The sequence below is a fragment of the Poecilia reticulata genome, linkage group LG3, assembly GCF_000633615.1.
Source record: "Poecilia reticulata strain Guanapo linkage group LG3, Guppy_female_1.0+MT, whole genome shotgun sequence".
Taxonomy (NCBI): Eukaryota; Metazoa; Chordata; class Actinopteri; order Cyprinodontiformes; family Poeciliidae; genus Poecilia; species Poecilia reticulata.
Window position 1 is genome coordinate 9,713,316 of NC_024333.1, and position 10,277 is coordinate 9,723,592.

Consider the following 10,277-nt stretch of genomic DNA (forward strand, 5'->3'; position numbering starts at 1 on the left):
CAATGTGTTACTCCATCTCTGAAGGGGCCAATTAAGCCTTCATGTGTCTCTGCATGTCTATCTTTTGCTTCCCTCTGTGGTGTTTGAGTTCTGTAGTTATTGTTCTTTTGTTTTTCGCTCTCTTCGGCCCCATTCGCATGGAGTTTTGGAAAATAGAAAGTGTCCAGTTGCTTATCTGTTTCTGACTGAAGGTGGGAATTTGTCTTTCTCTGCCACATCCAGCCTGTCAGGAGGTTGTTGTCTAAACCGGGCAGCTTGCCCAAGACAGACACAACACAATAACTCTCTCAGAGGAAGAACCCTTCTCTGCCAGAGGCACTGGGACGGTCAGCTTGTCCTGAAAAAATAAAGACTGAAGAAAAGTCTGGTAGTGACATTTTACGGAACATTGTTGCGTACAGTATTTTACAGAGGATGACATTTTTAATTGACATTTTCTGCGACGCGTTTGTGTGGCAGCAGAATAACAGCACCGTTGACCTTTAGAGAACTACGACTCTATTGCTGACCGCTATGTATGTATATGTATTCCCTGACTACGCCTATATAAGACTACACACTGTGAGTCAGTCCAATGTCGAAAGCCATTATGTGACTATATTGATCATGCTAATGAAGCAAAAAAGCTACCTAAGTATGCAGACGGGAAGGTCAAGCAGTGGCACAATTGACAAGTAAGTGTCAAGGACGGGATGGATGGAGATTGATCGAGTGTGTCTGTGTTTTCGTGTGTTTTTGTGTGTTGAAAACCAAAGACACATATAGAACATGTGTTTTAGAAAAGGTTTTTGGTCTTGTTTGTAAAAAATAAGGCTACTATTGGTACCAATACGCAAACACTGTTTTAATTAACTGCGACTTTTTGCTGCGAGGGAAAAGTCAGTGGATTAACTATGTTGCTTGACGTGTGATGAATGCTGTCACCTTGTGGCGTCCCTGCTGAGATGGGGCGCGTGCAAGAATTTATCTCCACACTGACAAAAATGTAAAGCAGCAGCCAGAAAATGTCAGAACTGGGAATAGTGAACAGACGGCAGAGTGCTGCCGTGGCGGCCGGGCGTCTTTTGTACATGCGTATCGGGAGTGAATGTCAGAGGGAAGACGTGTTCTTCCCCCTTGCCACAGATAAATCACATTGATCAGGCGTACTATAGGATGAGCCATGAGGTACGATGGAGGAGTGCCATACATCTGCTGTTGCTTTCCTTCGCAGGGGGACATTATCCTCCTGGAGCTGCAGGTCTGTAATTAGGAGAGTAGAAACTCACTCTAAGTTTGTTAGTAAGAACACCTGAAAGATATTCCAGAAAAGGGTTTACAGGCATGCAGATTTTAAGTACATCTATTTTTCTTTCTTGACTGACTGTTCTTTTAATTACTCTTACAAATATCACGCACAAGATGCTTAAAATAGTGAATAATTTCCACTCTATTCATTTGACTTCACACGAGCTTAGAACATTCTTAATGTCTTTAAAAACTAAACATGGCTCCACAAGAACTATTGAGTACGAACTACTAATCTGCCAGGTCTGGATCTCGTTTTTTTTTATTTATTTTTTTTTATGTGATGCCACTGCGTGAATGGATTTCTGAGTAAAAGGGTAAAAACGCTGAGTGGAAGAGGAGGGAGCGGCGGGGTTGGTAGATTCCTGCTGACTTGCAACATGAACAATGGAAGGCTCGGCGCTGAGAACAACTCATCACTTTACAAAACACACACTGGGCTGTGTTCACACCTGCAGCTTGGCTTCACTGGGTCAGACCAAAGTGTGGGGAGAGACGGCTCATTGTTGATGCTCACTTTTAGTTTACTTGGTGTTTGTACTAACTTATGACAAATGGTTTTCTGCAAACAGCAGATGGACAGAGAAGTAACACATTGGACACTAATGTGTGGTGCAGTACGTAAAGCCAAACAAAACAGACACAATTAAATTTGCCAGTTTAAAAAAATACATTCCCAAAATGCATTACTGTGAAAACAGTTTTCTCATACACTTATACGTCCCAGTCTGTTTCACTGCCTAATGGTGGAGCCTTTGAGATTTTCTATGAGAAATTATGTCATCTGCATCTTCCCTGTCTGCAAAGATCTGATTTCTGTGACTTCAGACTAGAAAACAGCAATAAAACTTCAGTTCAAAGTTAAAGTTAAATAAATAGTGAAACATTAGTCTAGGAATTAGTACGGGACAACTCTAAATTTGTCCCCTTGTTCACAAGACAAGCGGTTGTAACTGGGACACCAGAGAAGTGCCATCGTAACTCTTCTTAAAGTAGTGGTAATACTGTTTAATATCTTGTCGTATATGCTCTTGTACGGGTCTAAACATGGCGGGATAAAGTGTATTTAGTGGAACATAATGTAATTTCATGTTGTTTGATACATTCCCAGTCCCAGTCAGTGCTGGTATACTGGGATCAGTGGAGTGTGTCTACTTATAATTTTTTTCCCAATATTAAGGGACTAACTAACAATCTAAGATTTAAATTTCCATAATGTGTGAGTGCGGCCAAATGGTTAAAATGACGTCAGACGAAATAATCAAAATAGGTCAAGTGCAATAATTTTGCACATCCAGGTGAGTAAAGCATTTCCATATCTGCATGAAATTATGTTACATTATTTGGGTCACCGCTGCGATGCTGAGTTGCAGTTGCATTAATGCTGTTGCAGTGGGGCAAAAGTAAAATCTGCAGCACCATGCTGCAGGATTTTTAGACATGTCCAATAAAAATCTGTGGCAGGCTGGCTTACAGGCGATCAAAATGTGTCTTAAGTGAGTTGGAAAGGTGAGGTGGGAGTGTTAATTTCCAGAGAGATGCCCAAAGCCATTAAAACAATAATCAGATACCCAATAGTGTAACAGCCCATCCACTTGACCAAATAGTAAGTTATTAGGATGTAGACGGTGATGGATGCTAGGGGAAATGTAGCAGCATGTCATAGATTATATCCAAGCAGTCCTTTGTGATTGCAATTTTTACACACTCTAAAGTTGCAGTGATTATTGTGACTGGGTATATTTGTGCAGAACTACATTTGTGTATTTTCAGTCTTAATTGCTACTGGAAAAACCTACTTCTTTCTCGATGCAGGAGGGCATTTAGACCTGTCCAAGGTCTAAATAGAGCTAATTGATATCAAATGACAGCTCACAGTATTCTCAGAGCGTTCCCCGCCCCCAACTCCACTCCCCAGTTAGACCCTCTGTCATCACTTCACTACATCTGTGAGCCACAGCATTTTTTAATCTTTCCCTGAGTTAATTGTTACAGGGCTGTCATTACCGCATTTGGTACAATCGTCAGCTTTCTTTTAACACTAACGATTAATTCCTGGCCACTATCTAGTTTACGCGTTTAACGAGAACGTCAAACTCTATTGTGATATTTAGCTACACGTAATGAACAGCAGATGGGATTTTGCTCAAATCTGACGGAACCAATTGTCGTGGAATCAAGTCTGTAAGTTTCTGCTTCTCTTAAATCTAATATATAATTGAAAGGCCTCTTATGCCGGTTGTGTATCGCCAGCAGAAACATTGCCGTAAGTTTCTGCTAAGTTAAACATGCTTAGTTTGTCTTGCCAATAACTATTCTGTGCACTCAAAGCTGAATTTGAATGGAGGAGATGTAGAAAGAGGAGCCGATGGGATGTGGGGAATCTGAGGGAAAGCCTGACAGTGTGTGGTACCCTGAGGGACTCCCAGCTATCTTTTATTCACACTAATTAGCTTTCTAACTAAATTAACTTCCTACCCCACAATTTGCAGAGAAAGACATTTCTAATGCGCACACACCCTGACTATAAATTCATGCATACACAACCAAAAGAATCTTAATTTATGCATATACATGTGTGAAAATGGGCCAGTACTCTAATTATGTATAACAGCAGCCCATTATTGTTTTTCCACTCCCAGTTTGCCTTGATTTACAAATACAATTATGAGCGTATATTAAGTTTTTTTCATGTACATTAATGTACTACATGACCACTTAATTACCCTTTCTGTTCATATGTGAAATACTTTCTACATGAGATGAAAGGTCATAAGGTGTAGCAAGGACAGCTCATTTGTTCAATTCCAGTTCGTTATCTAGACACTCTAAAAACTGTCACTACATAAAAATAAAGAAACTTTCTCTCATTTACATGGACTCCTCTGGTATCATTTCTACTGGGTCAATCATTGAACAGAATGATGACGCCAATTTTCTGCGCTGTTGTAGAGTTGCTCTAGTTTTAGCAATGGCAGCAGAGGAAGCTTGGTACTTTTCTGGTTGTTTACATCACATGCCATTTTCAGTAAGCTATTATTATTATCGAGCTGGTGCATTACAATGTTGTAGGACAGAGGGTACCTCTGCCCTGACACAAAGCCTTACTTTAGTTCATTTTAAGGAAAAATGAAGGTTCTTCAATGAAGCTGTGATAAACTGATCCGAGGGAAACCTTTGCAGTAAGGAGAAACAAGGGAAAGGTCATTGCGGTGGATGGAAGAAGGGCAGTCTCTGCAGTTTTGCATTCCAGCCACAACACAATCTCAGAACTACGCTAGACAGTCCTTGTGCTGCCACCAGATGTATTAAATGTGTTAAATGCAGGTTAAATAAAATGTTATCACTACTTTCTGTCCACAAGACAGCCATGCTGAAGTTTGAAAAACAAGAGAGAAACACAGTTTTTGAGTCAGAAATCTGACTTTAGAAGATGTTCTAGTTGATTTCTTTTAATTGCATAAGCATTAGGCTAACTTTCTATGTGGTCTATTCTATAAATATGGGCATAATGGGTTTGGTTTTGATATCTTACTTTTGATTAATTTGGAATTCAGTGAATAACTCAGTAAAACTACCAACATCTGTTCTTTTCAAGCATATTTGTTAAGCCCCGTTTTCCTAATTTGCTCCATTTTAAGCTAAATAAAGATGTTTTAATGGTCCTTATTTTGACTTGGGTGTACATTAAGCAAAACCCTGTCATAAATTAAAATGTTGGCATGTTGTTTTCCTATACAGATGGCAAATATGATGATTTATTCTAAGCCCTTTTGGGTTTTTTAAAAATTTTTACAGGCACCTTTTTTGGAAACACACCATTTGGTGAATGTGTGGACGGCTTTTGTAGGCATGTGTTTGCCTGTGCGCTCCATACAGGTGAATAATTCACAGCTTTGCTGACGCTATAGAAATTTAATGAGGCTCTGTCAGAGTGAGGAGTAGTGGAAAGTTTCAGTGGGATCAATAAAACAGATTTCATTCTCAATCTGCTTTATTGATGACTTCTGCTGACCAGGAAAAAGATGTCTCAGACCTGTTCTCTGAACCTCTTTCTTTTTTTTTTTTAAGTGTCAGCCAGTTTTCAGATTTTAGATTTGTTCTTTTTCAAGTGAAAACTGTCAAAAAAATGTATGGAAAAATGAAGTTTGAAAAGTGAAAGGTTTATGTAGACATCTTGGGAGAACTTTTTTACTTTATCACAACGGTGCTATATTCTGAGCTGTTTAAACTGGTGACACCCCTTCATAGATTTAATGAGCAACAAGGGCCAATTTAGAGTTCAGCGCCTTGACCAAGGACAAACGCAGGCCACGCAGTGAACATGTTCACCAAGCACTAACAGCACAAAACCTTTAGAAGCTCCTCAACTTCTGTAGTGAATTTACAGAAGTCAGTTTCACACAACTTTTCGGTGCCATTCACAAGACTTCAGAGCCTTATCTTTCACCCAAAGTTGTGCATCGGTTATACTTTTATATTTCGAAAATACTTTTGAAAATTTAAGGCTAAAATAATTGGAGAAATACTGCAAATTAAAGATGTTTGACTTGGTTATGCAACACAAGGTTTCCTGTTTCTGGTGCTGTTATCGTGTGGAAATCCTCCGGGTTGGTACCAGCCTTTTTCACTCCCTTTGGACTGCAATTAAGCTGGTTGGAGTGATGTGATGCCAGAGGCCTTAGTACGAGCTACTTCACACAGGTCCACAGAGAAATAACAGAACTTACCTCTCTCAAACTCTGTCTTACTCAACCTGCCATCAGACCCTCTGTTTGATTTCTTCTTTTCTTTCCGTCTCATACTTTCCTCACTTTCCGTCGCTGGGCTTTCGCTTTGCTTTCAGTTGTTTTTCCTTCGTCCCTGTCTCACTCTCGCTGCTTCTTCTATTTTGTTGACGTTGTTTTCCTAGCTGACTAATTTAAATAAACTGCCAGGGTTTAAATGAATTATTGATCATGGTGCAGGCTTTTAGAGGAAGACTAAGGTCCTATTAATCGTGTTGTGCATTGGATTACAGTTATCTTTTAATTAGTCAACGAAAAGGCTGGACTGAATCCTTACTACACAGCATCCTGCCATAGCTAATTTAGCAAAACGCAAAGTAAACTGAAAATGAAATGAATGTGTTCTTGAACGGGTTTGTACATTTGCAAAACACAGTGTGTCAAAACTAAATAAGCAAAGCTTTTCTTTGGGCTACTATTTAATAGTGTTTTTCACATGATAACAATGAACTCACACCGTCGTCTGAATAAGACCTCGGATGGATGTGTTTATTTTACAGTCTGAACTATAAGAAGAAAAGTAATAATGGAAAAAAAGACAATTACAACATTATGCTCTTTCATATTCTCCCTGCGTAAATTTCTGGCGTACAAAAGGCTTCCGTTGTCAAATACGGCATCATGTTCATGCGTTTGATTTTCCTCTTACTGAATGTCATGTTTCAGGACATGATGAATATGGCAGCCTTAGCATCTTAACTACAGATAGCACACAGAGCGTTTTAGGCTTCAGAGGATTTCAGGATCACTGCCTAATAAAGATCTTTTACATTTTAATCTGCACAGGTTTTCCAATTTTCCAAAAGGATGTTCAGTCACACGGTTCAGTTTCCTTAATTTATTCAATGACTACAGATTAATTTCCCTTTGCCATTGATTTTTAGCTCTTGCAGTATATGGACTCTATTGATCCACACCTCTCTGTCCTTTCTTCATCTTCCTCCTTATCTGATGCAAACCTCCTCATGATGGCAGAGGTGGCCATATAAACGAGGACAGACTAAGAACAGGAAGAGGTATGCAAGAACAAGAACAAGGATGTGCAAAGAAAAATAAAAAATCCAAGACTATTATGTCATTTTGTTTACAGATAAAGAAATGCTAAATAAAGTCATTTTCTTGTCCCGTTAGATCGTCAGTTTCTGAAACTAAACAAAAAAAAAAAAAAACGCACACAGAAAAATTAAAAAGTCAGCAAAAAACCTGTTGGGTCTAAATCCTTGAGGGTTAAAGTACAATTAGGTCATATTGCTATGAACATGTAGAAAAGTGAATAAATCCACAGAGCAGTGGCAGACAGCTACTCACATCAACTAGTTTAAGATAATTTTTCACAACTACACTCACATTTATTACAAAAATTAAAAACACACAATCATCTGCAAAACTATGAGCTTCGTTGTGGGTCAAAGCAAAAGCAGAAAAAACACACCTACATATCTACAAAACACCAACATGTTTGGGAAATGCAACACTTATACTTAAAAGTGTCAGGAGTGGATGTTACACAGACATATAGATATTTTTAATGGGGTTCAAATAACAGCAGAAGATCCTGTCAGACATGTTTAGCTTAATAAACCATAATGTTTACAATCCACATTTTCATTTTTTTACACAACTGTTGCAGGCACTTGGATAAATTTCTGTTTGGTAGTTTTCTACAACTCCTTTTTCAGACTGCATTGAATGTGGAGTTCTAGTTTGAACTAAAATAAGATACAGATGCCTCTGTTTATCACGGCAGAAGCTGCAAAAGAGGAATGTATTCAACAGGGTAACATTCTCATCAAGTCAGCCATGCTTTAGCTGATACTGAGATTAGTTTCTGTGCATGTAGGCGGCGTGTGTGTATGTGTGTGTGTGTGACAGACTCAGACCCCATACAGTCAAGTGGAGGCTCTCACCTAATGGGAAACTTATCTCTCTTGAACACACGCCGACCGTAACTGACCTTCACCACCTGCTAATTGGCATAGGCAGGTTTTAGCTTTTACGAGACTGCTGTCAAGTGCGTGCATGCCCAAATGCGCATGTGTGTCTTAGATTTCAAGAGGAGAAGTTGAGGAGACGTCTACCCTTGCATCCTTTTCCAATTACCTCATTTAACCCTTTTGGGACCTTTTTTCCCCGCCTCCTCCGCCCAGGAGCACCACTTACTGTGAAGTATCATATTCCTCTTGTTAGCCTGTCACTCCTACCAGTTATAAACCCTCCAATTTCCAGTCTGTTTTCATTCTTTCAACAGTTTTCTTGTGCGTTTTGAGGGCACTTAAAACGCACAATGACAGAGTTGGGTTTAAGCTGCGAGCAGGAATCATTGTCGAAATAGAAAGCAAAAGGATCGTCACACAAGTACGGCAATATATTCCAATCAGTTGAGATCCTGTGTTTTTTGGGAAATTGTCTCCAAATCTCTAAAACTTTTTCAGAATTCCTACACATTTAGTTCAGTACAATAGTTTACTGTGAATGTACCGCAGCTTTTCCAAGAGGGATAAGACTTTAGATATGGAATGGACAGAGTAATCACCGCATAGAAAGAGCTGGGTGAATGATGGACGGATGGACGGATGGTAGATGGATCGGCAATTAGATTAATGGATATGTTTTTAGAAATGAGCGCAGAGAATAAATCTGTAAATTTAAACACATTTTCATACTTTTTCAAACCTGGAAAAATCCTTAATGAAATTCCACACTTTACCAAACCGGAGTCCTTTGCAAAGTCACCAGTATTAGAGGTCCTTTCTAAGAGCAACAGCAAATGCTGATTTTTGCTGCTGCTATAGAATAAAGGAGGAGTGAAGTAAACACCCTCTTCTTTCCTGTGGCTTGTGGAACAAGCTTTAAAAATCTGTTTTTACTCAACTTCCTTCATAAAGAATACCAAAATTAAAAAAAAAAAGATCTCCCGACCTTCAGGATGTTATCTTTGCATCGTTGCATGTTAAAGCAAGCTGTCAGTAAAATCCTTGAATAGCCTAATTTATCTCATGCCACTAATATCTGTCAAGTGCGGTTCTTTGCATTAGAATAAACCCGTCACATTTAACATTTCCAGCGGTGAGAACATTAATCATTGTGGCGGAATGGCCTCAGATCCGATTGCTTTAACTGCTTCCCCTTCAGAAAGGAAAGAAGCAACGATCAAAGCCGGCGCAACCGAGCTTGCCACTTCGTGTCTCCCCGTAATAGGAGAAAGACAACATTACACATCGCTTCCTTCATTCTCTGAATTATTCAGTCGCACCTCAGGCTATTGTCTATTGATGTTTCTGGATTTATCCAATCTACGACTGACAATCCTGACACTGGCTGCGTCTAACACACCCGCCCATACCAGCACTCCTAATCATCACTATTTTATCGTGTGGATGTGTCGGTTTTAATATTCATAGTGAGGAAAGCGCTACAAAGTTGGCCGTGCGGAGATTTCATTTGATATTCTTCCCCAGATGTTGTAAAACATCACTGAGCGATTAGCATACTCCGGTCGGAAGTAATGCAATAATAATTTCATGAGGCCACACCCGCTAATGCAGGAGCATTTTGGGTATTATGGGGCATTAGGCGGAATACTGTTTCTACTGGCTAAATATATGTTCCATTTCCATTTGCAAACAGCAGCTGATTGAAAGTCTTAAAAGCTTTAGTGATTTAAATTTTCGACACAATTCTGATTAACCCCCCAAAAAAAACTCCACTTCTCCAGCTTTTAGGCGCTGTTTTACTTTCACTGTAACACTTAATGGCATGAAAGTAGTTTGACTAAGTCGTTAATCGTGTTTCCAGACCACTTGGTTTCCAATCTCAAATTTGTTGCTTAATGTTCACCAAAAGCCCAACGCTTGCTATTTAGTACAAACAGAATAGTAGTTTAATTTTTGTCCTCGCCACTGAACTCAGCCCACTATGGAGAGCCATTTCAGCCAAAATTAAATAAATAAATAAATGGGTGAAATAAATAAAAAATGAGTAAAATAAATCAAAAAATGAAGAAAATGAGTGAAATAAATAAATAATTTGTTAAATAAATAATTTAGCTTTTTCATTAACCCATTTTTTCATTTATTTATTTTTCATATTATCAATTTCTCAATTTCCCTTTTTTCATTAATCTATTTTTCATTTACCCACTTTTCATTAATCTATTTTTCATTTAACCATTTTTTAATTTAGCTTTTTCATTAACCCCATTTT